This window comes from Siphateles boraxobius, unplaced genomic scaffold (genome assembly GCF_051911475.1).
Source record: "Siphateles boraxobius isolate OS27281-9 unplaced genomic scaffold, OSU_SipBor_1 30, whole genome shotgun sequence".
NCBI classification, from domain to species: Eukaryota; Metazoa; Chordata; class Actinopteri; order Cypriniformes; family Leuciscidae; genus Siphateles; species Siphateles boraxobius.
Window position 1 is genome coordinate 638,552 of NW_027508920.1, and position 26,597 is coordinate 665,148.

Genomic DNA, 26,597 nt, shown 5'->3' on the forward strand with positions numbered 1-26,597 from the left:
AAGGTTTCGGGACCTGATGCCGCCCTGGTGATTTATGTATGCCACCACTGATATGTTGTCCGACCGGACCAAGACGTGGTGACCCTTTATCTGGGGACAGAAGCGCCTTAGCGCGTTGTCGACTGCCATCATTTCCAGACAGTTTATGTGTAAGAGCTTTTCCCGTTCTGACCACTGGCCAAATAACGGTCTGCCCTCGAGCAGCGCTCCCCATCCCGAGGTGGAGGCGTCCGTGGACACAACCTTCACACTCGAGGGAGTCCTCAGACTCACACCTGACTGATACCAGTCGGTGACTTTCCAAGGTTCCAAAGCTGAAACGCATTTTAGATCGACCCCGAGGCGAAACCGACCAGCCGTCCATGCCCGAGGCGGAACTCGCGCTCTCAGCCACAGCTGCAGTGGGCGCATGCGAAGCAGGAGTACTGAAGCTGCTGAGGCTATGAGGCCCACCATTTTCTGAAACCTTTTGAGCGGGACTATCGAGCCGCGGCGGAAGGATTTCGCGGAGCGCTGTATGTCCAGTCCACGCTCCGGCGACAGACGCGCTGTCATGGATAGCGAGTCCAGCACCGTTCCCAGAAAATACATTTTCTGCCTGGGAGACAGCGAACTCTTCACCCAATTGACTGTGAGACCCAGATTCTCGAGATGCTCGAGTAATGTGGTCCTGTGTTCTATGAGCTCTGATTGTGATCGAGCTAGAATCAGCCAATCAAGTCCAAGTAGTCCAAGTAGTTAAAAACTTGCATGCCCCGGAGTCTCAGGGGTGCGAGAGCCGTGTCCATGCACTTCGTAAATGTACGGGGTGCCAGGGACAGGCCAGACGGCAGAACTTTGTATTGGTATGCCTGGCCCTCGAAGGCGAATCTCAAGAATTGCCTGTGACGTGACGCTATTTGTATTTGGAAATAGGCGTCTGTCAGATCTATTGACATAAACCAGTCCTGCTGGCGAACTTGCGCAAGGATTTTCCTGGTTGTAATCATTCTGAAGTGGCACTTCACGAGCGGTTTGTTCAGCTGTCGCAGATCTAGAATGGGTCTGAGACCACCGTCTTTTTTTGGTACCAGAAAATATCTGCTGTATAGACCCCCTTCGCTCTGAGCCTGAGATAAAGGTTCTAGGGCCCCTTTGCTCAGTAGTTTCGCTATCTCGGCTCGAAGTAGATGAGATACTTCATTTTTTTACCGCCGTTTCGACTCGCGCCATGCAACGGTGGGGACGTCGAGCGAACTGCAGCGAATAGCCTCTTTTTATAGTGTTCAGCACCCATTCTGATACCCCGGGAAGCTTGGCCCACGCATCTGCGTGAATAGCTAGAGGTAGAATGAAATCTGGGCTCTGGCCACGGCATAACGGCGGCCGGAGAGCTCCAGTGTGCTGAGAAATAAACACTGTTTGCAGTGTGCGAGGCGGGGGGCGTGCTGATCACAGCGGGCAGCCCGACCGCACTCAGCTTCTCTATGACAGATTGTGGAGAGAGAGCGAGCGGGACAAACCCCGTGGGGTTGAGCGTGTCTGTGAGGGAATGTGGGCGCGGGACAGCGGGCACACTCACTGCACTGAGAACACCGTCGGCTTGTGCTGACTGAATGTGTGTTGGTTTCGTTTTTAAAGAAACCATGGACACGCTTCGTGTAGTGTTTGTGGGCACTGTGTCGTGGGCACATTCACTATTTATTTTTTACAATCGACATAAGTCAATTTTATTTGTGCTAGCCCTGAACTGTGGCGGGCTGAGTCTGTGTGTGGGAATGGGCACTGAGAAGTGGGCATTCTTACAACACTCATAACACCATCGGCCATGGCCAGAATACCAGAAAATACACTCTTTTTGGGATTTATCTGGTATCTCGTTTTGCAAAAAACGTGGCACATGCAGTGTGTAGTGTTTGTGGGCACTGGGCTGTGGGCACATTCACTACATTTAATGCACAATTGACATGACGATCTCATTTGTGCGAGCCCTGCACTGTGGCGGGCTGTGTTTGTGTGTAGAAATGAACACTGGGCTGTGGGCATTTTTATTACACTCATAACACCATCGGCTGTGGTCGGAATACCAGAAAATACACTGCTTATGATTTTTCTGGGTCGCCGTGGAAACGGCATTTGTGTGCAGGCAAGCGGGCCATGGTACCGGCTTGTTTACTGCAAAATACACTGGAACAGTCTCATTTTTTTGGAACTGAACGAGCGAAAAGTTTCGGTATAAGTCTGGCTGTGGCGAGACTAAATTTTATCTGCTGCGAGAGGTGGGATCGAACACGGGTCTCCTGTGCGAAGGCTTTGAGTTTCACCACTGAGCCACAGGGGGAAACGACAAAAACTCAAATTAGCTCGAGCATATAAGACAGCGTCATCACAGTTTTGTGTGTGTTGGCGTTTGTTTGCAGGCGTGCGTGTTATACAACAGGCTCATTGGTGCAATATTGACATTTTCAGCCGCTCAAACTAAGAGGAGCTGAGAAATGGAGATTGGTCCGGCCTCGGCGGAACTAAAACACACTCTTTCCTCATGTCGCCGGTGACGCACGCCCATGGGGGGCGTCGAGCAGATAAGAGATCGTCATCACAGTTTTGTGTGTGTCGGCGTTTGTTTGCAGGTGTGCGTGTTATACAACAGGCTCATTGCTGCAATATTGACATTTTCAGCCGCTCAAACTAAGAGGAGCTGAGAAATGTTTGAGAAATGGAGATTGGTCCGGCCTCGGCGGGACTAAAACACACTCTTTCCTCATTTCGCCGGTGACGCACGCCCACGGGGGGCGGGGTAGCTTTCTTATAACTAAAGAAAGCTAGCCGCGGTTTTGATGCTGGCCCGTTTCAATGACAACTCGCGAGCAGAAGTGGGGAGGTCCACAGATCTCGCCCAATCCTCACTGTCCGACGGCAGGATAGAGCAGCTGGCCTTCTCTACAGATGCAGCTATCTCGTCGTCATAATGGCGGAGGCGCGCGGCGGCCGTTGTCCGTCAGTGAGCGACTCAATTGAAGCCGGTGAAGCTGGCGGGCGAACCGGCGAGCTTTCACGGGCTGGAGAAGGCTCGGGGACCCGCTGAGTACGGCGCTTTACAGCGCGGCACTACAGCGGGCGGGAGTGCAGACTCTGAGAAAAAATGCCAGACGAGTCCTCAGAGTCACCATGGCAATAGCTAGCAATGATGGCAGCCGCCGTCGGCGAGCGCAAGAGCTGCATGATCCTTACCCAGGCGGGAAATGCAGAAGAAATGGCGGTCCCCGTCACTGAGTGCGGCTCGGCACGAGCCACAGGAACGAAGCATCTTAAAAAAGATGCTGTTCTTTTAGATAAAGAGAGAGAGTGTGTGAGTCGCGACAGCGTAGCAGGTACGGCGACTGAAGGCGGCGAGGTGAAGGCCAGCGGCTTCAGGTTCAAGGGCCCGTCCCACAGAAGGCTTGTGTCAACGGCGCGGCTTCTCACTCTGGATCCAGTGATGCGTGAGCTTCGCTGAAGAGATGAAAATCAGTTGTATCAGCCTAATCGAGCTATATTTATAGGATGAGGGGGGACGTGACGTAATGGGCGCGAAATGCCCCCATTGGATATGGTGTCACGCAGGGCCTCTCTCGATAGGCTGCTGCTGTTGCCGCAGGGCAGCCAATAGGCGCACGAGCCGTCTTGCCTATGTCTACATGCTGCCGCACAGCGTTTTAAATTAATTCAAAATTAAGCATAATTTTTGGCTTCAATATCTCATGGAAAAATGTTCTCCCCATTGAGAAGATATCACGCAGTACGAGAGATACTCTCGTAAGAGAACTAGTAATTTCAAAGTTTTTTGTCTTCCCTTGCCATGTCTAAACACCTTTCCAAATTATAACATTGTTTATCATGAAATGCTCTTAAAATGCTGATTAATAATTCTAAATGTATGAGAAAAAACAAAACGCTGATTAATAATTCTAAATGTATGAGAAAAAAAAAAGTCTAAAGCAGGGTTTCTCAACCTTTTGCCTACTGCGATCTACTTTTTTAGTATGCCAGTCATACGACCCACTAAGGTGGGAAATAAATAAATAACTGAAATGCCTCTTTAGACCTAGGCTATGCTTATTATAATTAATTTCACAAAAACACAAATATTTTCAATAATTAGGCAGACTATGAGGCAAACTGATTTTTTTACTCACGTTAATGTGACACTTGAGACTGCCTCTCTGAAATGATCATAATCCAGACACAGTGGAATTTGGAAAAGTGCGACTCGTAGTGTCGCACACACACTAGCTGTTGTCAGCCTATTCCTGTTTTTTGTTTTCGTGGCTGCGTACAGTATGATTAGGTCTGGCATAGCAATAGGGCTAGTGTGTTTAACATTACGTAAAGAGAGTAGGACCTTGATCAATAAGAGCCGTTCGCGGCAATAATAAATTATTGTGATAGGACAGTTAAAAAATAGCGTTAGAAAGTTATGGCTATAATGATTCAAAGTACGACATTTGAAAACGATTCGTTGGAAGACCGGCTACGTTTACATGCACAACTTTGGTTTCAATGGTTTGGTTTCAACGGACTGAATTCATTCCGATTTATGAATCTGAATATAGTATTTACAATGAACGCTAAACATGATCGGGTTGATGTGTGCGTTTATATATGTCACAAGCTTCAAATGGGAATAGATTTTTTGAAATGCGCACATTGCACGAATATACCACATCAGCTAGATAAAACACATCAAGTTTAATAAGAATCGTGTACTTTACGTCATCTTGCTACGCTGTGAGGAATAATACTATCGTAATAATTCTGGAACATTTACCTCAGAAGTGCTGGTATTTTCATTTCGAGGAGCAACAGATCCAGCTGATGTAATAAGTTATTTGTTCTTAAGTGCTTTGTTCTAATCGAGATATTGAATAGTGTCTGTAAACCGCAAAAAGACTGTTTAAATATGAATTGCGTGTCTGAGTGTGAATGAATGGCACAGACGCACGTGCGCTGTTGTTTACTACAGCTGTACAGCGCGCATCTGTGCCGTTCATTCACACTCGCACCTACATTAGTAAACATGTTATTTTTACATGAACACATCAAAACTATACTGCTATAGCCTAATGAGATGAGTAAAAATACACTGAAATATGTTGAAATAAAATGTCTTTGTATATGCAACAAATTGCAAAATTAACATTTATATGCTAATATATCATAAACACGATATGTTACAGACTAAATATGAATGTTTAGACAAGAATACGTTGATTACTTTTGGATTATGCAGCTCATTATGCGGCTCATTGTCTTCTGAGGTGTGAATCACACTCCCACGCATAAATGTCTTACAAAATTTAAAATCAATGTCTTGTTTTGTGTAAATGATTAGACAGGATGATTTTCAGATCATTTTGGAGCAAAAACTCTAGGCGACAACATCCATTAGTCAAAAGTTTTGTGGACACATATTTAGTATGTGTTTTGTGGCCTTATTTCAGAAACTTTCAGCTTGTGGTTGTATATCCGCAGTCCAGTTCCAGTTTACTTGAGTGACGACTGTGAGCTAGAGATGAAGGATGCAGACGTCCTTTTCAATTATCTTTTTCATTGAAAATATGTCACAATACTGAAATAATGTTGGCGAAAACCTCCGGCTCACACAGAATTAGCAACACATGTTATTAATACAGCTGGATTGTTTAATGCAATTAGCGAGATGCTGATACTTGGATATATTTAGGCACAAATATGTGGGTTTGCATAAATTCAAAATCACTAGACAAGTTATTTGTTGACGTGTACTGTATACACTGGCACCTGTCAATGCTGTCATAACCTTGTTATACTTGGTTGTAGTTTACTTTTGTAGAAAGCAAGAAAATATTATATTTTTTTTAATTTTATTTTACACACTACCCCCACCACGACGATAGAATGGTTACATCCTGATGTTAGCGGCATATGTTGAGCACTATAGATCCAATCTCATGGGGGAAGCATCACCCTAAGTTGGAGCAAGCAAGGACATATGGCAACAAGCGTGTTGCTGTAGCCAATTTAGCAATTGTATGGGATCTATTAGGGGAAGCTTACACCCCTAGCGGCAGCAAAATCTGATACAACAAGCATGTTGTTTAATCGCGGAACTATTGCTAAAACTAGTGTAGTTTGGCAGGGGAAGCATACACCCTACACCAATAGCTCCGACTAGCTGCAACAAACTGATACAACAGCATTTTGTATAACCATAAGACTAGTATTCAAACTAGTGTAGTCCGGTCGGGGAAGCATACACCCTGTAGCTCTGAGTCAGATGCTATAAATTGCTATAAATTATAAATTACCTATGCAACCATATAAGCATAAAACAACGCTTGATTACTACAGTGTTTTGCAGAGGACAGTATTCACAAAAATACTAGAAGCCGAAGTAACAAGCATATATTCGATTACATTGCACTAGCAACCATCATAGAGTACTGATAGCAATGTTGCTGAAATGACAGTATACTGTATTGCTGATAGCTGATAAGCTTAGCACAGCATGTGACTGTAGGGCCCCCTATCGTGTTTAGCTATTAATGTGGAGTGCGCTCCCCGAATTCCTATGTAGTGAGAGATCTCTCTCTCTAATATTAATTAATGCTCTACAGTAGCTCCCTAATTATTAGTTAGTTGTTAGCATTTACTTTAAAGGTAGCTTCTAACTTAATGCAAAATGGCCATACAGTGTATTTATAGCTAAATGAAAGTGAAACACTAATTGTATGCGCCTATCTCAAGAAGTGCTTGGTTAAATAAGCATTAACTTTTAAAGTTACATTAATATTCTTCACTTTTTAAATGGCTATCAATCCTATAAGTGCAATAAGCATCAATTGAAAAGACACTTATCTTAATCAGTGTTACTAAACACTTTCACTTTAAACCATGCTACAGTAAACTCAATAATATTATCTGGCCTTAAGTATAAAAATTATCGATATCATAAACCCAAGGTAATGAAAATCTTCAACAGAAATACGTTTAAATTATTTACTGAAAAATAAGTATTTACATATATACAGTTCAAATAGCAAAAGTGCAATTCAAATGAAACACAGTTCAAATGAAACACAGTTCAGCCAATTGACCAATTATACAAACACACTCAATTCCCCAAAATTAAAGCTAAGCCGGCAAATGACTAAATGGCCTCTCAATGAAATAAAATAAATACCCAGACAGTCAGAGGAGAGCACGTGGCAGGCCTGTAGCGTGGCTTGGGAGCGGAGAGACCTTAAACACAATGGTCGCTTGGCACAGTGGCGCAGCAAAAAAAAAACCTCACTGCTGTTGTGCAGGTCGTTGTCGTCGTCCACGCCGCGGCAAAGCGGTGCTGGCGATGCTGGTGGTTGAAGACGTCGTCCGACAGCTAAGCAGGGAATGGCTCTGGAGATAAGTGTTTTTCAGACGATGCACCAAAGGGCACCGAGCAGGCTACTACTGGAAAAGTCCTTGTAGCTAAATCGTGATAACTAGCCGTCCACTCTTTCACCTCGTGGAAAACTCTAACAGAGTTCTTCAAAACCATCAACCATTACACTGTAAACTTATTCAAATGTCTGTAACTCACTCTTCGTGCAGTCTACTAGTACATTTTTCCTCACACGCATTAACTTGGTATTTTACCAATTTTTAACGTGGCAGTCATAGCGTTCTCACTCATGTCCCCCTCTCTCTTCTTCTCTTTTCGTTTTTCCCCAATTTTCCTCTTCCTCCTCTCTCGCGACCCCTCACCCCGCCTCATGATTGGATCTTTCTTCTAGGTAAGTGAATTTTAGCTCAATTTAAATTTTTAACACAAATAAACATTATTTAAACATTTTTAATGAAATGTACATTTTAAAGAAAATAACAAAAATAAAAATAATGATTTTAGAAAATATCCAAAATTCCCATAGGGCTACATGACAATAAACGCCAGGTATAAGGCTAAAACACAGCCATATTCCAAATAACGACTGGGTTAAATAACCTCAAAAGTAAAACATCCATGTTTCCAATCGCAACTAACAGATTTTAAAGCAAGCAGTTTTCAATAGCCACTAGATAGCCTTTAGAACAAGCAGTGTTTCAATAATATATCGTTTTTTTTGTTGTTGTTTTTTAAATATACACAGCTTAAATATACAACATTTGAATTTCAGCCTATAAAAATGCAAACACTTAAAAAACAATGCATAAAAATGCAAGCACGATATGCAATACACTATAGCTTTAAGAAAGCCGGGGTTTCAAGAACTTGATAGACCAAGTGTGTCTGATAACTCTGAAGTGACTCAACTGAATAGTGACTGTTTATTATGTATTTTTTAGAGCTGTGCCACAGCAGAAATCATTCTGTTTGCAGTTTGCACCAAATTGTTCATTCCTATCACCACAAGCTGCTTGAATCTGTGCTGCATAGTGCCAAAAGCACAGCATGTGCAATGTGGTCAGTTGCCAATGACAACATACAACAGTAATGCACATAGCCAATATGATCGCATAAGCCTAGCAAGAGCATTTTAACGAAAATAACTAAGTTAGATAAGCCCAAGCCACACGGATAGCATTAGAAACAAGCATGTTGCCTAGCTTTTAGCAATGAGCATTGAAAAGGAACTTAGCTTAGCTTCGTGAAGACTTTCAGAGATGAATGGAGAGTGAATCACATCGAGTCCTGTGTCAATAAAGCAGCGATGCAAGCAGCAATGCAGACTGAGGTCACTTCCAAATCAGGCAGCGTATGATCAATGCGGTGAATCTCATGTTCAAGTTCACGAACTTGAATAAATCTAAGGTGAAATCCTTGTGGGGAATGAATTCCTCTCACTAAATTCCCGATTGCACGATTCCTTGTGAGATGATGTGGTTGGCCTGCCGAATTGCTCCATTTAATTAGCTCCTGAGAAATACGCAATAGCTGCTGATAATTCTGAAGGAGCTCATATATGTATACAGTGATAGGCGTCGTATTCCTATAGGTCAGAGGTGTCCAAACTCAGTCCTGGAGGGTCACTGTCCTGCAAAGTTTAGCTCTAGCTTGCCTCAACACACAAGCCTGGAAGTTTCTAGTATGCCTAAGACCTTGAATATCTGGTTCAGGTGTGTTAAATTGGGGTTGGAGCTAAACTCTGCAGGACAGTGGCCCTCCCGGACTGAGTTTGGACATCCCTGCTTAGGTAGATGTGGATCACCTGAGAGTCAGCTGATGCGAGCTTGACTAACGTGACCTGCCAGAACTGACGCTTTGCTTGATTTATTTGTTAAAATAACCACGTCATCTGCAGCATTTAATGTTGCGGTTTACATCTTTAGCAGGAGAGGGAAGCAATGCGCACAGAGCAGAAAGGGCTTGAATTTAATTGGCTCTACATAAAAATATTAGAGGATGTAGTGACGAAAGATCATTACCGTAAATGAACCTGAACACTTGTTTTGACGCATTGCTCACTTTAATCTGTAGAAAATGACGCAATTATGTCCCACGGTCTAGAGGGAAACCAAGCCATGGTCCGGAACCATTTGAAAATCGCTGTACTATACCATGTAACGAACAAAACTAATTATTTAAAACACTGTTTCCACTGTAACAGGGATCACTTCCATATCGCACAGCTTTTTTAGTAAGATCTTACATGTATTCTATAACTGTGATAGAAATGGTCCTCAATTTCTAGGCATTTTCCCAGAATTGCTACTTTATATTTTTTAACTTCACTCATAAATAGATGTTTTAGATATCAGTTTTAATTATTTTTTGAAGAGCTTATAATAGCGTGGAAGAGATTTAAATGTCCCACTCTCTGTAGAACGGACTACAAATAATTTTTCAAAGATTGCAATCTTTTTTCACCTATTTTTTTATAACTCATGTCCTATGGGATCATTTTTCCTAAATGACGCATATTAATGATGTGATATATAAAAGTTAAAATGGCGTATCAGGTCATTGGCATTTGGAAGATGCATCTGAGATCAATTAGTAGGATTCTCATCTTTTTTTGCGTACACCTATTTTATTATTGCCTTCATACAAAGGCAAAAAAGAACATTTGTCATATGATGGGAGACTCAAAATACCCGCTGCTGTCTAAAGATGGAGATGTAACTATTGGAATACTTTTTGCAATCCACAGTAAAGAAACATAACCATCATTTGAATTTACACAAAAACCTCAACGTCTGCTTTGCTCTAGGTTTGTTACATTGGGAAGATAATGCATTTGATTAAAACATATTTGTTATCTCAATTAATTTGTAGCATGTATAAATATATGTATTTAACTTTGTTTACTCATGCAAAACTTAAATGTTTTCACAGTGTGAATCTAATAGATTTTCGGATGGCTCAAACAATGATCTTTGCCATAGAGGAGATTAAAAGAAGTGAAAATTTGCTCCCAAATGTTTCTATTGGCTATATGATACCTGTGGTTCAAGACTGTCTTCCATGAGTGCAACTCTAGCATTGATGAATTGTGCCAAGAGTTTTCAGTAGGGGACATTTGCAATGGACAGTCTCCTAACCATGCTATCATAGGTGAAACAGAGTCTTCAGCCACAGTGATTCTGCACAGAACTACAGGACCTTTTAAAATTCCAGTGGTAAGAAGCAAAAATAGTACAAGTCTGACCATAGTGATACTATACTGATTATGAACTGTTTATTTGTTTCCTGTGCTTTCTTTTCAGATAAGTCCTTCAGCCACATGTGAATGCCTTAGTAATAGGAAGAATTACCCATCATTCTTCAGGACTATTGCTAGTGATTACCACCTGAGCACAGCACTTGTATACATAGTCAAGCACTTTGGCTGGTCTTGGGTGGGAGCTGTGAACAGTGACAATGACTATGGAAACAATGGAATATCCATATTTCTGAAAACAGCCAAGGAGGAGGGGATTTGTGTGAAGTACTCTGTAAAATTCTATCGAATAGAGCCTGAAAAACTCCAAAAGGTGGTACAGATAATGAAAAAAAGCACTGCAAAAGTAATTGTGGCATTTCTTTCTCAAGGTGAGATGGGCAATCTGTTTGATCAGCTAAGTATTGAGAACATCACACACTTCCAGTTGATTGGAGTGGAGGCTTGGATAACTGCAAAAAGTTTGATGATTCCAAACAGTTTTCATGTTCTGGGAGGGTCACTGGGGTTTGCAGTGAGGAAATTTGATATTGAAGGGTTTGCAGATTATATTTTAAAGAAATTCTGGAACACAGCATTCCCATACTCACAGACTGAGGGGAATTATTCTCAATATGCATTAAATTGTAGCGGATATGAGGATCTGATTGCACTGAAAAATTACAATGAAGATGTGACTGAACAAAGATATTCAAGCAATGTATACAAAGCAGTTTATGCCGTGGCTTACTCAGTACACAGTCTGCTCCAGTGCACGAAGCAAGGAGATTGTGAAAAAGGTCTGACAATACAACCACAGCAGGTAAAAAAAAAACTGTGATGAAAGCAGAGCAGGCAAATATATGGCAAATATATTTTTTATCTCTTTGGTAACATCAAAATGTCTCTGGATTGTCTTATTTTTCAATAGGTGGTTGAGGCTCTGAAAAAGATAAATTCCACCATAAAGACAGGAGATAGTGTGTGGTTTGACATAACTGGTGCAGTTGTAGCACAGTATGAAGTTGTGAACTGGCAGCAAGACTCAGATGGATCAGTCCAATTTAAACCAGTGGGATACTATGATGCCTCACTGCCCCCTGATCAGCACTTTGTGCTCAACACTGAAAACATAATATGGGCTGGAGGAAAGCTGCAGGTAAATAGCTTGTGTTGTATTAATCATTGGTATATAATAATTTTATATTATATGTACTCCTCAAAGTTCTGCCCCTCAGAAAACGTCTCAGGCTACGTATGTAACCCTGGTTCCCTGATAGGGAACGAGACGCTGCGTTTGAGACGCGGTGGGAACGCTCTGCGTGATTACGTCGTGAAGCACGTGTAAAATCAGTCCAATGGAAGCCCGCTACGACATAGGTGACGTCATAGACCAGGAAACTATAAAGCAACCCTGAAATCAGACCGCGATAGCTTCTGAAAAACCTGAAGCAAGTCGATCAGGGCATGCAGGAAGTATGGCAGGCAAACGCAGCGTCTCGTTCCCTATCAGGGAACCAGGGTTACATACGTAAGCTGAGACGTTCCCTTTCAAGGGAACTCGAGCTGCGTTTGAGACGCGGTGGGAACCCTATACCCACTACGCCATAATGACAAATGCCCGTTCTGTGTGAGGTCCTGCGCACACTAAGAAGCAAGCAACCTCGCCCCAGGAGTGGAGAGGTCAAGGTCATAAAACCTGACAAATGTATGCAGAGAGGACCATCCTGCCGCATTACATACGTCAAGAAGGGAAACTCCCGAAATTAAGGCCATAGAGGCCGCCATACTCCGAGTAGAATGGGCCCGCACAGCCATAGGTGAAGGCTGTCCGGCCGCTTCATAAGCCAATGAAATAGCCTCGACTATCCATTTACTCATAACCTGCTTAGATGCAGGGCATCCTCTCTTGAGTGACCCAAAACAAACAAATAGTTGCTCAGATTTACGTCACAGGGCAGCTCTGTGAACGTAGGCATCTAAAGCCCGGACTGGACATAACAGGTTAAGCTGTTCCTGGTCAGGGGCATTAAAGGGTGGAGGATAAAAGGCCTGCAGCACTATTGGGCATCCAACATTCAGTGGGACCTTAGGAATATAACCCGGCCTGGGGTAGAGAAATGCCTTCACCATACCAGGTGCAAATTCCAGACATGAAGGAGCAACCGACAAAGCATGTAAATCACCAATTCTCTTGATAGATGAGATAGCAAGGAGAAATAAAGTCTTTAGAGTGAGGAACTTTTCAGAAACCTCCTCGATGGGCTCAAAGGGAGCTAAAGCCAGACCCTCGAGTACAATGGCCAAGTCCCAAGCCGGTGCACTAGAGTGCAGTGCAGGTCTCAACCTCAATGTACCACGGAGAAAGCGAGTAATTAGAGGGTTTCTCCCAATAGAAGTACCCCCCAGAGGGGTGTGGTAGGCAGATATAGCCGCCACGTAAACCTTTAGGGTGGAAGGAGATAACCTGGCCGAGAAACGGTCTTGCAGAAAATCAAGAACTGAACCAACAGGGCAGTTAACAGGATCTAACTGACATTCAACACACCACGTGGTGAAAAGTTTCCATTTTAGCGCATACAGCCTTCTCGTGGAAGGAGCTCTGGATTGAAGAATGGTTTCTACAACATCGGTCGAAAGACCGGTCTCCCTGAGCCTGGCCCCCTCAGAGGCCAGGCCCACAGTTTCCACAACTCCGGCCGAGGGTGAAATATCGTGCCCCCGGCCTGAGACAGGAGGTCCACCCTGATTGGGATCTCCAAGGGGGAGCCGTCCAGAAGAGACACCAAGTCCGAGAACCAAACTCGGGTCGGCCAATAAGGGGCTACTAGTAGCAGACGAGCCCCTTCTCCAGAACCCCCGGAAGCAAAGATATCGGGGGAAAGGCGTACAGGTGCAGCCTCGGCCACACCTGCACCATAGCATCCAGACCAAGAGGAGCTGGGTGCGTTAGAGAGAACCACATGGGACAATGGGTTGAATCTGATGATGCGAAAAGGTCTACCTGAGCACGACCGAACTTTTCCCACAGGAACTCCACCACTTCTGGGTGAAGTCTCCACTCCCCGGGCCTCAGCCCCTGTCTCTACAGAATATCTGCTCCCACATTCTGACGCCCCAGAATATATACCGCCTTGAGCGACAGTAACTTCCCCTGGGCCCATAGGAGGATCTGATGGGCCAATTTGCAAAGGTGACGTGACCTCAGACCCCCCTGATGGTTGATATAGGAGACCACCGAAGTGTTGTCTGTGCGGTCCAACACATGATGGCCTCTCAGGTCTGGCAGGAAATATTTGAGTGCTCGAAATACCGCCATCAACTCTAAACGATTTATGTGCCAGGAACATTGATGGTCCTGCCACAGACCTTGCGCCGAGCGGCCACTCATGACCGCCCCCCATCCCGTGAGGGAAGTATCCGTCGAAAGCGTGACGCGTCGACAAGGAGCCCCCAACACTAGGCCCTGGGCGAGGAACCAAGGTTTCTTCCACAAGGTCAAGGCACGAAGGCATAGCCGCGTGACCTTGATCTTGCGGAACAGATTTCCCCTCGGAGAAAACCCCTTGGTCCTGAGCCACCACTGCAGGGGTCTCATGTACAGAAGGCCAAAAGTAATAACGTTGGACGCAGCTGCCATGAGACCCAACAGTCTCTGAAACTGTTTCACAGTGAGTGACTGGCCTAGTTTCACATTCTTTGCGGCTGTGAGAATCGCAGAAATACGAGCAGGAGACAGGCGTGCCTGCATTGTGGTCGAATCCCAAATTACACCTAGAAAAGTGGTCCTCTGAGCAGGGAGGAGCACACTCTTTTTGGTGTTTAGCCGCAACCCCAAACTCTTTATGTGGGACAGAACAGCATCTCGGTGCTGAACCGCCACCTGCTCTGACTGAGCTAAAATCAACCAATCGTCGATGTAATTTAATACGCGGATGCCCTGGAGTCTCAACGGAGCCAGAGCTGCATCCACGCATTTTGTAAAAGTGCGGGGAGATAAACCTAGGCCAAATGGAAGAACCCGATATTGGTATGCTTCGCCCCCGAAAGCGAACCTCAGGAACCTCCTGTGATGAGGATGGATAGATACATGGAAGTACGCGTCCTTCAAGTCTATTGTGACAAACCAGTCCTCGGACTGAACTTGTGATACAATCTGTTTGAGTGTAAGCATTCTGAACTTGAGTTTCTGAACCCTGCTGCTTAACTGGCGCAGGTCTAGAATAGGACGCAGCCCTCCATCCTTCTTTGGAACAATGAAGTAACGGCTGTAAAACCCTGACTCTCCGCTGGGAGGAGAAACCCTTTCTATAGCTCCCTTTCGAAGAAGTGTCAGTACTTCTTGCTCCATTACCAGAGCCTGCTGTGAGTCCACCACCGTGGGGAGGACTCCTTGAAATCTGGGCGGACGAGAACCGAACTGAATTCTGTAACCCTTTTCTATTATGTGCAGGACCCATAGAGAAATATTTGGCAGAAGTTTCCACGCTGCCAGAAATTCCGATAAGGGAACCAGTCTCTCGAGACTGGCCTCTGGATTTGATTGAACAATCGTTTCGGCGCCCTGAAGCGGCGAACCGGCAGGGAACAACCGAACTGACCGTTCTACAACCCTCCTCAGAGGATTGCACGGGGACGCTGACACCTCGGTGCCCTGAAGCAGCGAACCGGCAGGGAACAACCGAAGTGGCAGCGCTGCGACTCTCCTCGGAGAGTCGCCCCCCGGAGGGTGCCAAGGAGGGACGGTTCCTCGGAACCGTTCCTCCCTGGAGGGGACCACCCTCTGAAGCCTGATAGCCTTGGCGTCAGGACTTCTTCTTAGCCCAAGCTCTCCTAGAGATAACAGTCCTCAGATCTTGTCTACCCCTAACAGGTCTGGGCTGCGAGCGCCACTCAGGAACCGTAGATTGAGGAGGTGCCCGAGCGGCGACGCTCTGTTTTTGTTGAACTCTGTGAGCGGAGCTCGTAGACGGATGAGGCTGCTCAGACATTATACTACGAGCAGCCTCGGGGACAATAGACCGGCGAGGAAGAAACCTCTGAAACGCAGCCGCTTGTTTCTTATTTTCTTGAAACCTATCGACAACACAATTTATAGCATCGCCGAACAGACTTGTAGGTGACAGCGGTGCGTCCAGAAGAACAGATCTATCTTTCTCTTTTATTTTTGATAAATTTAACCATAAATGGCGTTCCGTGGCCACCAAGGCTGCCATAGAGCGGCCAACAGACTTGGCCGTCTCCTTGGTGGCTCGGAGAGATAAATCTGTCGTGCGACGCAATTCTCGAATTGCGTCAGCACTAACTTCCTCACTATCGTCTATGTCCTTCAGCAGGTCAGCCTGGTACGCTTGGAGAATCGACATAGTGTGCAAACATGCTGCGGCCTGACCTGCTGCCGAATACGCTTTACCCACCAACAAAGATGTATTTTTTAATGGTTTGGTGGGTAACGTCGGGGCTTTCAGAGAAGAAGAAGACTCAGGGGAGAGATAGCTCGCTAGTGTGTCTTCAGCACGAGGCATAGTCAAAAAACCATAATGATCAATCCCTTGAATTTTACTATAATTCTTAGTTTGTGGGTTATGCACTCTGAAAGACGCCGGTTTAATCCACGATCTCGAAACCTCGGCGTGGAGATCGGGAAAAAACGGGAGTTCCCGACGAGGAGGTCGTGATCTAGATGGTAAATAACGTTCATCTAAAAGACTCTTTCTAGATTCAACATCGAAATCATCGGCTGGCCACTCAATATTTAATTTAGTAACAGCACGAGATAAAACCTCCATAAGCTCCTCATCAGCAGGGGTATGAGCTGGCGAACACTCAATATCCCCCATACTACCGACATCCAGATCCTCAGAACTGGATAGCCGTAATATTGGTGCCTCAGCCTGGGAAGGAGAAGCCGCAGAGCGGGCTCCTTCCTGGGCAAAGACACCGAATCCAGTAGGTAAGGGCTGAGAAAGGGCGGGGCCCGTCTCAAACCCCGCTACTAGATCCATCTGCGAACCCCAAGATGAAATTCTGTGCCTCGGCAGCAGCGGGACCCGCACCTCGGGGAGCGCGAACCGAACCGTCCTCCTCAAAGAACGCTCGGCGAGAGCGGAGAGTTTTCATAGACAAACTCAAGCAATGCTCACAGTCAGCCCCCTCGAGGACTGACTGGGCATGCTCGACTCCCAAACAAGCAATACACATAGGATGTGTGTCCCCACCCGTGATATAACGAGGGCAGGGCACAACACAAGGTTTATAACTTTGCTTGCTCGCCATAGTGATATATATATATATATATATATATATATGTATATAAGGGGCTTGACAGACAACAATAAATAGACAAGGACAGATATACAGAGAGCGCTTGCTGAAGGTGCAGAAGCTATCGCGGTCTGATTTCAGGGTTGCTTTATAGTTTCCTGGTCTATGACGTCACCTATGTCGTAGCGGGCTTCCATTGGACTGATTTTACACGTTCTTCACGACGTAATCACGCAGAGCGTTCCCACCGCGTCTCAAACGCAGCTCGAGTTCCCTTGAAAGGGAACTCATTTTAATAAAAAAATAAAAAAATGTATATTAATAGCATTTGCATTTATATACGGTATAACCTATAGTTGATTTAGAACTGGTTAAATGAGCAAAAAACAAGTTTCAGTTTTTCCAGTGGTGTCTCAATGCAATAGCTGTCATTCCATTTTTGCGTAATTTTACACATCAATACGGTGGCCGAGAGAGCTCAACGTGCTGCAACTGAAGAAAACGCATGCAAATAGTAAAAACCGCATGCAAATAGAAAAAAACCCGCATGCAAATAGAAAAAAAACCACATGCGAATAGAAAAAAAACACCTGCAAATTAAGAAAACATCTCCATCAGTTTCACAACACACGTGTGCTCCAAATACTCACAACACAACCAAATACAGAAACGCACAGCAAAAGTTCACAACACAACCAAATACAGAAACGCGCTGCAAATAACACAGACCACAACGGAAATGTTTCTGGGGGAACCAAATAAGTGACGAACCCGGCAGGGACGTGCGTACAGCTCAAAATTCTACTTTATTTTATTTTATTTATTTTAACTTTAGGGTTTTATTCCGCAAAACATACAGAGATTAAATTTTTATGACATACAACTTGTAAACAATACACAACATGTATTAAAAATATGTTCAATGTCATCAGAATACAAATGAGAAATGAGCAATGAGTTGAAAACTAAAATAATTAAATGAAAAAGATAGAGAAGAAGAACATGAAGGAAAGATATTAATCTATACATCAGTTACACATCAGTTTAAATTTTCATAAAGTAAAGTTTCATAAGAAATGTAAAGTAAAAATTATATTTTTTTGTAAAGTAAAAATAAAAAAATTAATTTATATGCAACTGTTATGTTAACAGCATTATATTTCTGTGGTCAGAACAGCTATTCAGCTGATGGACAACGTACTGCGTTGTCATGGGAACACCCGAGGTGAAATAATAAGGAAATGTCTTTCGTTGCCCCTTTCATCAAGTGCGTTCCAAACGGCTACATAATGGCACACTAGTGCCCTGCTCACTCCAAAGTCCCACTTGAAGAGCTCTGCCGTCTGCCCTTTGAAGGGAGTAGGGCATAGGGATGCTCACGAGCAATAAGCACATCCCAGCCAGGTTCGTCATTTTTTTGGTTCCCCGGAAACATTTCCGTTGTGGTCTGTTTTATTTGCAGCGCGTTTCTGTATTTGGTTGTGTTGTGAACTTTTGCAGCGCGTTTCTGTATTTGGTTGTGTTGTGAGTATTTGGAGCACACGTGTGTTGTGAAACTGATGAAGATGTTTTCTTAATTTGCAGGTGTTTTTTTCTGTTTGCATGCATTTTTTTCTATTTGCATGCGTTTTTTACTATTTGCATGCATTTTCTTCAGTTGCAGCACCGTACATCAAAGATACAATATTCTATTCTCTATTATACTGATAGTTCTCTTACGAGAGTATCTCTCGTACTGCGTAATATCTTACGCTATGGGGAAAACCTCTTTTCCACGAGATATTGAAGCCAAAAATTATCCTTTAATTTTGATTAATGAAAACACTGTGCGGCAGCGTGCAGACATAGGCAAGACGGCTCGCGCGCCTATTGGCTGCCCTGCGGCAACAGCAGCAAGCCTATCGAGAGAGGCCCTGCGTGACGTGACATCCAATGGGGGTGCTTCGCGCCCATTTCGTCGCGTCCCGCCAGAATAGGCGTGGCCTTGGCCTATAAATACGCTCGACAGGCTGATACAAACTGATTTTCAACTCTTCAGCGAAGCACTACTGCATCGCTGGATCCGGAGTGAGAAGCCGCGCCGTCTGATTGTAAGCCTTCTGTGGGACGAGCCTTCGAGCCTGAAGTCGCTGGCCTGCACCTCGCCGCCTTCAGCCGCCGTACCTGCTACGCTTTCCGGCGTTCATATCCATTTCACTGCTGAGTGTGTGTTCGCCGATGCGACTCAAACTCTATCTCTGTTTCTATCTGTTCTAAAAGAGCAAGCGTCTTTTTAAAGATGCAAAGATCCTGCGGCTCGTGCCGAGCCACACTCAGCGACGGGGACCGTCATGTCATCTGCGTTTCCTGCCTGGGTGAGGATCATGCGGCTCTCGCTCTCGTCGAGGGCGGATGCCCTCATTGCGAGCTAATGCCTATGGTGACTCTGAGGACTCGCCTGGCATCCTTCTCAGAGCCTGCACTTCAACCTGCTGCGACGCCGCGCCGTAAAAAGCGCCGCGCTCAGCGCGTTCCCGAGCCCTCTCCTGCCCGCCTAAGCTCGCCGGTTCGCCCGCTAGCTTCGCCGGCATCGCTCGAGTCACTCACCGATGGACAGCGGCCGCCGTCTGCCACCGCTTCCGCCATTGAGATCGACGAAACAGCCGAGGCTTGTTCTATCCGGGCGTTGGACAGCGAAGATTGGGCGAGCTCTGTGGACCTCCCCTCCGCTGTTCGTGTGCCTTCCGGGAAAAGAGCGGGCATTGAGTCTGAGTTGATGCGTCTGCTCTCTCAAGCCGTCGACAACCTCGGCCTCGACTGGGAGGCGCCCGCGCAACCCCCGCGCAACCGACTGGATGGATGTTTCCTCAAGAAGGACCACGCCCCATCACAGTCCAGACCCGCGCCTTTTCTTCCTGAGCTTCACGAAGAAGTCGCGAGGTCTTGGAACGCCCCCTTCTCGGCCAGAATGCGTACATCTGTCTCTGCTGCATTCTCCACTGTGGACGGTGCGGAAAAGACAGAGGGTACCTTTCTCTTCCTCCTGTGGAAGCAGCGGTAGCATCACATCTCTGCCCGCCCTCTGCTGGACGGCGAGCACAGACGGTGTTGCCATCTAAAGCCTGCCGAGTGACGTCAGCCATGCACGGTCGTGCTTACACCGCCGCCGGGCAAGCTGTGTCGGCGCTACACACAATGGCCATCCTGCAGATCTTCCAGGCCGACCTTCTCCGAAAAATGGACGAGGAAGGCGTGGGATCGATCAGCGTTGCGGATTTAAGGAGCGCTACAGACCTGGCTCTTCGCGCCGCTAAATCTGCTGCACAGGCCGTTGGGCGGAACATGGCCTCTCTCACCGTGGCTGAGAGACACCTATGGCTAACGCTGTCTGAAATGACGGATTCGGAGCGCTCTGTGTTTCTCGACGCGCCCATTTCGCCAGTGGGCCTCTTCGGATCTGCCGTCAAAGATTTCGCGGACAGATTCCAGGAGGTTCAGAAGACATCGCAGGCTACGAAGCACTTCCTCCTGAAGCGCTCTAGCTCCGCAGCAGGTCGCTCGAAACAGCCGTCTGCCCGTAGCTCACAGCCACAGCCTGCACCACCCGCCGCCGCTTCTCAGCGCCGCCAGGCCCGAGAACAGAGACCGCGCTCTCGCTCTGCTGGACGCCGCCCCCCTCAGCGCGGGCCCCGGCCGAGGATTGAGATCAAGCCCGAGGTCTCAAAGCCTTCCTAACCTCTCTAGGAAAGCGACGGTGTTCAAATCTCGTTGCGGCCGGATTTTCACCGAAACATTTCGCTCGTCCAGTTCCATGCGATGTGACTGTTCCAGTGTATTTAGCAGTCAACAAGTCGGTTCATTTGCCCGCTTGCCTGCACACAACAGCCGTTTTTACGGCTACCCAGATAAATCCAATAAAGAGTGTATTTTCTGGTGTCCCGGCCATAGCCGATGGTGTTATGAGTGTTGTAAGAATGCCCACGTCACAGTGCCCATTCCCACACACAGACACAGCCCGCCACAGTTCAGGGCTAGCACAAATAAAATCGACTCATGTCGATTGTGCAAATGTAGTGAATGTGCCCACGACACAGTGCCCACAAACACTACACAGTGCGTGTCCCACGGTTTCTGTAAAAACGAAACCAACACATATTCAGTCAGCGCAAGCCGACGGTGTTTTCAGTGCAGTAAATGTGCCCGCTGTCCCGCGCCCACATTCACTCACAGACACGCTGAACCCTACGGGGTTTGTCCCGCTCGTTCTCTCTCCACAATTTGTCATAGAGCAAGCGAGTGCGAACAGGCTGCCCGCCGTGATCGGCGCGCCCCCCGCCTCGCACACTTTAAACACAGTGTTCATGTCTCAGCACACCGAAGCTCTGCAGCCGCCGCTGTGCCGCGGCCAGAGCCCGGATATCATTCTGCCTCTAGCTATCCACGCGAATGCATGGGCAATGCTTCCCGGGGTATCAGAATGGGTGTTGAACACTATAAAGAGAGGCTATTCGCTACAGTTCGCTCGACGTCCCCGCCGTTGCACGGCGCGTGTCGAAACCACGGTGGACAACGAAGTATCTCATCTACTTCGAACCGAAATAGCGAAACTACTGAGCAAAGGGGCCATAGAACCTTTATCTCAGGCTCAGAGCGAAGGGGGTGTATACAGCAGATATTTTCTGGTACCGAAAAAAGACAGGGGTCTCAGACCCATTCTAGATCTGCGACAATTGAACAAAGCGCTTCTGAAACGCAAGTTCAAAATGCTGACAACCAGCAAAATCCTCGCGCACGTGCGCCAGGGAGACTGGTTCATGTCAATAGATCTGAAAGACGCCTATTTCCAAATACAGATTGCGTCACGTCACAGGCGATTCTTGAGATTCGCCTTCGAGGGCCAGGCATATCAATACACAGTCCTACTGTTCGGCCTGTCTCCAGCACCCCGTATATTCACGAAGTGCACGGACGCGGCTCTCGCACCCCTGAGACTTCAGGGCATGCGAATTTTGAACTACTTGGACGACTGGTTGATTCTAGCTCGATCACGATCAGAGCTCATAGAACACAAGACCGCATTACTCGAGCATCTCGAGAATTTGGGTCTCGCAGTCAATTGGGCGAAGAGTTCGCTGTCTCCCAGCCAGAAAATCTCCTTTCTGGGAACAGTGATGGACTCGCTGTCTATGACAGCACGTCTGTCGCCGGAGCGAGGACTGAACATTCAGCGCGCCGTGAAATCCTTCTGCCGCGGCTCCATAGTCCCGCTCAAACGGTTTCAGAAAATGCTGGGCCTCATGGCCTCAGCATCTTCAGTACTTCAGCTGGGCCTGCTTCGCATGCGCCCACTGCAGTTATGGCTGAAAGCACGAGTTCCGCCCGGGGCTTGGGCCGCTGGTCTGTTTCGCCTCAGGGTCGACAGGAAATGCGTCTCGGCTCTGAAACCTTGGAAAAAAGCCGACTGGTACCAGTCAGGCGTGAGTCTGGGGACTCCCTCGAGTGTGATGGTGGTGTCCACGGACGCCTCCACCTCGGGATGGGGAGCGCTGCTCGAGGGCAGACCGTTCTTTGGCCAGTGGTCAGAACGGGAGAAGCTCCTACACATAAACTGTCTAGAAATGCTGGCAGTAGACAACGCGCTAGGGCGCTTTTGTCCCCAGATAAAAAGCCGCCACGTCTTAGTCCGGTCGGACAACATGTCAGTGGTGGTGTACATAAATCACCAGGGCGGCGTCAGGTCCCGAAGCCTTTACAGGCTGACGAAACGCCTCCTGGACTGGGCTCAGCACAACCTGCTTTCACTGAAAGCAGCGCATGTGCCTGGTCAACTGAATCTGGGACCAGACAGACTGTCCAGAAACAATGTCCCAGCAGGGGAATGGTCCCTGCACCCGCAGACGATCCAACTGCTGTGGGAGATATTCGGCAGAGCGCAGGTGGACCTGTTCGCATCCCAGGAAAACGCTCACTGTCCGAACTTTTTCTCCAAGAGCAGGGACGCGCTGGCCCACGTATGGCCCCGACGCCCCCTCTATGCTTTTCCCCCCGTCTCGCTCCTGCCTCAAGTGCTGGAACGAATGAGGGAAAATGGATGCCCAGTGCTGCTCGTGGCTCCGCTATGGACGAACCAAACCTGGTTCCCAGTCCTGATGCAGCTGACCAGCACTGCCCCGTGGCCGATACCGGTGAGGAGAGACCTCCTCTCTCAGGCAAAGGGCTCGATTTGGCATCCTCGCCCGGAGTTATGGTCCCTATATGTGTGGGCCATCAACGGGTACCCGCTAACCTCCCGGAGGGAGTGTTAAACACGATCACGCAGGCTAGGGCCCCGTCTACTAGATGGCTCTACTCCTCGAAATGGTCAGTGTTCTCTACCTGGTGTCAAGCTCAGGGCTTTTCACCCGTAGACTGCGGGGTTACGGAAGTGCTCTCCTTCCTTCAGGAGCTGCTGGATAAGGGTAGAACCCCGTCCACGCTCAAAGTATACGTGGCGGCCATAACGGCGTTTGCAAAACCGACGTCTGGCCAGTCACTGGGGAAGAACGACCTCGTCGTGCGATTCCTCAGGGGATTCCTATGTGGGACCTTTCTACGGTTCTAGAAGCCCTGAAAGGTGCCCCATTCGAGCCAATCCATTTGTCAGACATGAAGCACCTGTCTTTCAAAACGGTATTTCTTGTGGCTCTTGCTTCAATGAAGCGCGTGGGGGACTTACAAGCGCTTTCAGTAAGCGCGTCCTGTATTGAGTTTGGGCCTAATGACTCAAAAGTCATACTCAAACCAAGGCACGGGTACGTGCCAAAATCCCTCAACACACCGTTCAGGGCCCAGGTTATTTCCCTGTGCGCCCTCCCAGTGAACAATGAGGAAGCGGATGCTAATCTCCTTTGCCCCGTCAGGGCGCTGAGAGCTTATGTGTCCCGCTCGTCTGTCTTCAGGCAGACCGAGCAGCTCTTTGTTTTGTTTGGCGGACGCTCCAAGGGACTGGCCGCATCAAAACAGAGCCTATCCAGATGGATAGTCAATGCCATAGCGCTGGCTTACACTTCTAAGGGCCTGCAGTGTCCTTTGGGTGTCAGAGCGCACTCCACGAGAGGCGTGGCCTCTTCGTGGGCGTGGTCTAGTGTGATTTCCTTGCATGATATCTATATGGCGGCGGGCTGGGCCTCGCCGTCTACATTTATAAGGTTCTATAACCTAGAAGTTCACGCCTTACAGGCCAAGCTGCTGTCGGTCTAGAATTCAGTACTATCTGTCCCGCTGCGCCGGCGCAGAATGCTGAGTTTTGATTGAGTATCGCTCGCTGATCGATGGAACAGCTCCATGGGTGTTGAATAGCCCGTATTTTTGCCCAGTTCAGGCTGAACGCGTTCACCCTGTCTGCGGGATATACTGTTGACATAACTAGCTCCTATGGGATGCTATTTCGTGGGGAATGATGCTGGTAGCCTCTCTTCTCCGACTCTCTGTGAGTCTACGGTGATTATGCACTATATGAGCCCCGGGCTACTGCCCTTGGGACTTTGGTGTCGGATCCCAGTACGCACGGCGTCTTACATTGTGTTCCCCATAGCATAAGATATTACGCAGTAAGAGAGATACTCTCGTAAGAGAACGTACTCAGTTACTAACGTAACCTCGGTTCTCTCTAGAGAGGGAACGAGTACTGCGTATCTTGCCGTGCATACAACAGCGCTGGTTCGCTTCAGCGTTGAAAACCAGTTTGTATCAGCCTGTCGAGCGTATTTATAGGCCAAGGCCACGCCTATTCTGGCGGGACGCGACGAAATGGGCGCGAAGCACCCCCATTGGATGTCACGTCACACAGGGCCTCTCTCGATAGGCTTGCTGCTGTTGCCGCAGGGCAGCCAATAGGCGCGCGAGCCGTCTTGCCTATGTCTGCACGCTGCCGCACAGCGTTTTACATTAATCAAAATTAAAGGATAATTTTTGGCTTCAATATCTCGTGGAAAAGAGGTTTTCCCCAGAGCGCAAGATATTACGCAGTACTCGTTCCCTCTCTAGAGAGAACCGAGGTTACGTTAGTAACCGAGTACGTTTTATCGTTATCATATCACATAGTAACCGTGTAATACCATGTATAATTTTATTTTACTTTGTAGAAGCCAAGGTCTGTGTGCAGTGTGAGCTGTCATCCAGGCACTAGGAAGGCTGCACAGAAAGGAAGACCTGTCTGCTGTTATGACTGTATTCCATGTGCAGAAGGAGAAATCAGTAATGAGACAGGTAATCTTCAGCCCATCTCAAAGCTTCAAAGAAAATTGGTTAGCTGTTTTTCTTGTATTTTCTTTCTACTTTTAAGGATGTAGGTTCTTATCAAGAGACTTTATCAATGAAGTCATTTTCTCATTTGTCTCTAACTATAGTAAACACAACTTCCTTTCCAGATTCAAATAACTGCAAGCAGTGTCCAGGGGAATACTGGTCTAATGCTGAAAAAGATAAATGTGATTTAAAGGCTATAGAGTTTCTGTCATTCACTGAAGTTATGGGTGTAGTGCTAGTCTTTTTCTCACTGTTTGGAGTAGGATTAACTGTGCTGGTGGCCATCCTGTTTTACAGCAAGAAGGACACCCCCATAGTAAAAGCCAACAACTCCGAGCTGAGCTTCCTGCTGCTCTTCTCATTGTCACTGTGTTTCCTCTGTTCACTTACTTTCATTGGTCGCCTAAGTGGTCCTGGATGTTGCGTCACACAGCGTTTGGGATCACTTTTGTCCTCTGTATCTCCTGTGTTCTGGGGAAAACAATAGCGGTGTTAATGGCCTTTAAATCCACACTTCCAGGAAGTAATATCATGAAATGGTTTGGGCCTGCACAACAACAACTCAGTGTTCTTGCTTTTACACTTATATAGGTTATTATCTGTGTGCTTTGGATAACAATATCTCCTCCTGTTTCCTACAAAAACATGAAATATTATAATGAAAATATCATTCTTGAGTGCAGTCTGGGTTCCACTATAGGTTTATCTGCTGTACTGGGTTATATTGGTCTACTGGCTGTCTTGTGCTTCTTTCTGGCCTTTCTGGCTCGCACACTACCTGATAACTTTAATGAAGCCAAATTCATCACATTCAGAATGCTAATATTCTGTGCTGTATGGATCACATTCATTCCAGCTTATATCAGTTCTCCTGGAAAATTTACTGTAGCTGTGGAGATATTTGCTATTTTAGCCTCAAGCTTTGGTTTACTGTTCTGCATATTTGGACCTAAATGTTATATCATCCTGTTTAAGCCTGAACAAAACACAAAGCAACATCTGATGGGAAAGACTACACCTAAATCATTTTGAGAAATAAAATAAAGTGTATATTAACAGTGTCCTTTATTATTATTTAAAGAAAAAAGTTTTTGATGCATGAAATTTACAAAAGTAATTTTAAATTTCAATAATAAATACACTTATGCATTTATGTAAATTATAACAAGTATCAAAATAATAATAATTTGATAGTGATGCATTCACAAAGAATCCTAGTCTCATGTTCACATGTCAGTGTGGTGATGTTATGTCGATTTAATCATATGCATTCTTTCATGTGATTTTAAACAGGATCCATTGCTGCAAATTTACAAACTGCAAATTGTAACTGCCAGACAAGTTTCTTAAGTCCTGCTCCTGGAGGGCCACTGTTCTGCATAGTTTAACTCCAACCCAAATCCGATACTCCTGAAGTAGCTAATCAAGATCTTAAGGATAACTAGAAAATTACAG

General features: G+C 46.4%; 1 pseudogene; it reads left to right on the forward strand.

Annotated features, from left to right (window-relative positions):
* Window positions 1–10,035: 10,035 nt before the first annotated feature.
* On the forward strand, window positions 10,036–26,174 carry LOC143757165 (extracellular calcium-sensing receptor-like; annotated as a pseudogene).
* Window positions 26,175–26,597: the final 423 nt, after the last annotated feature.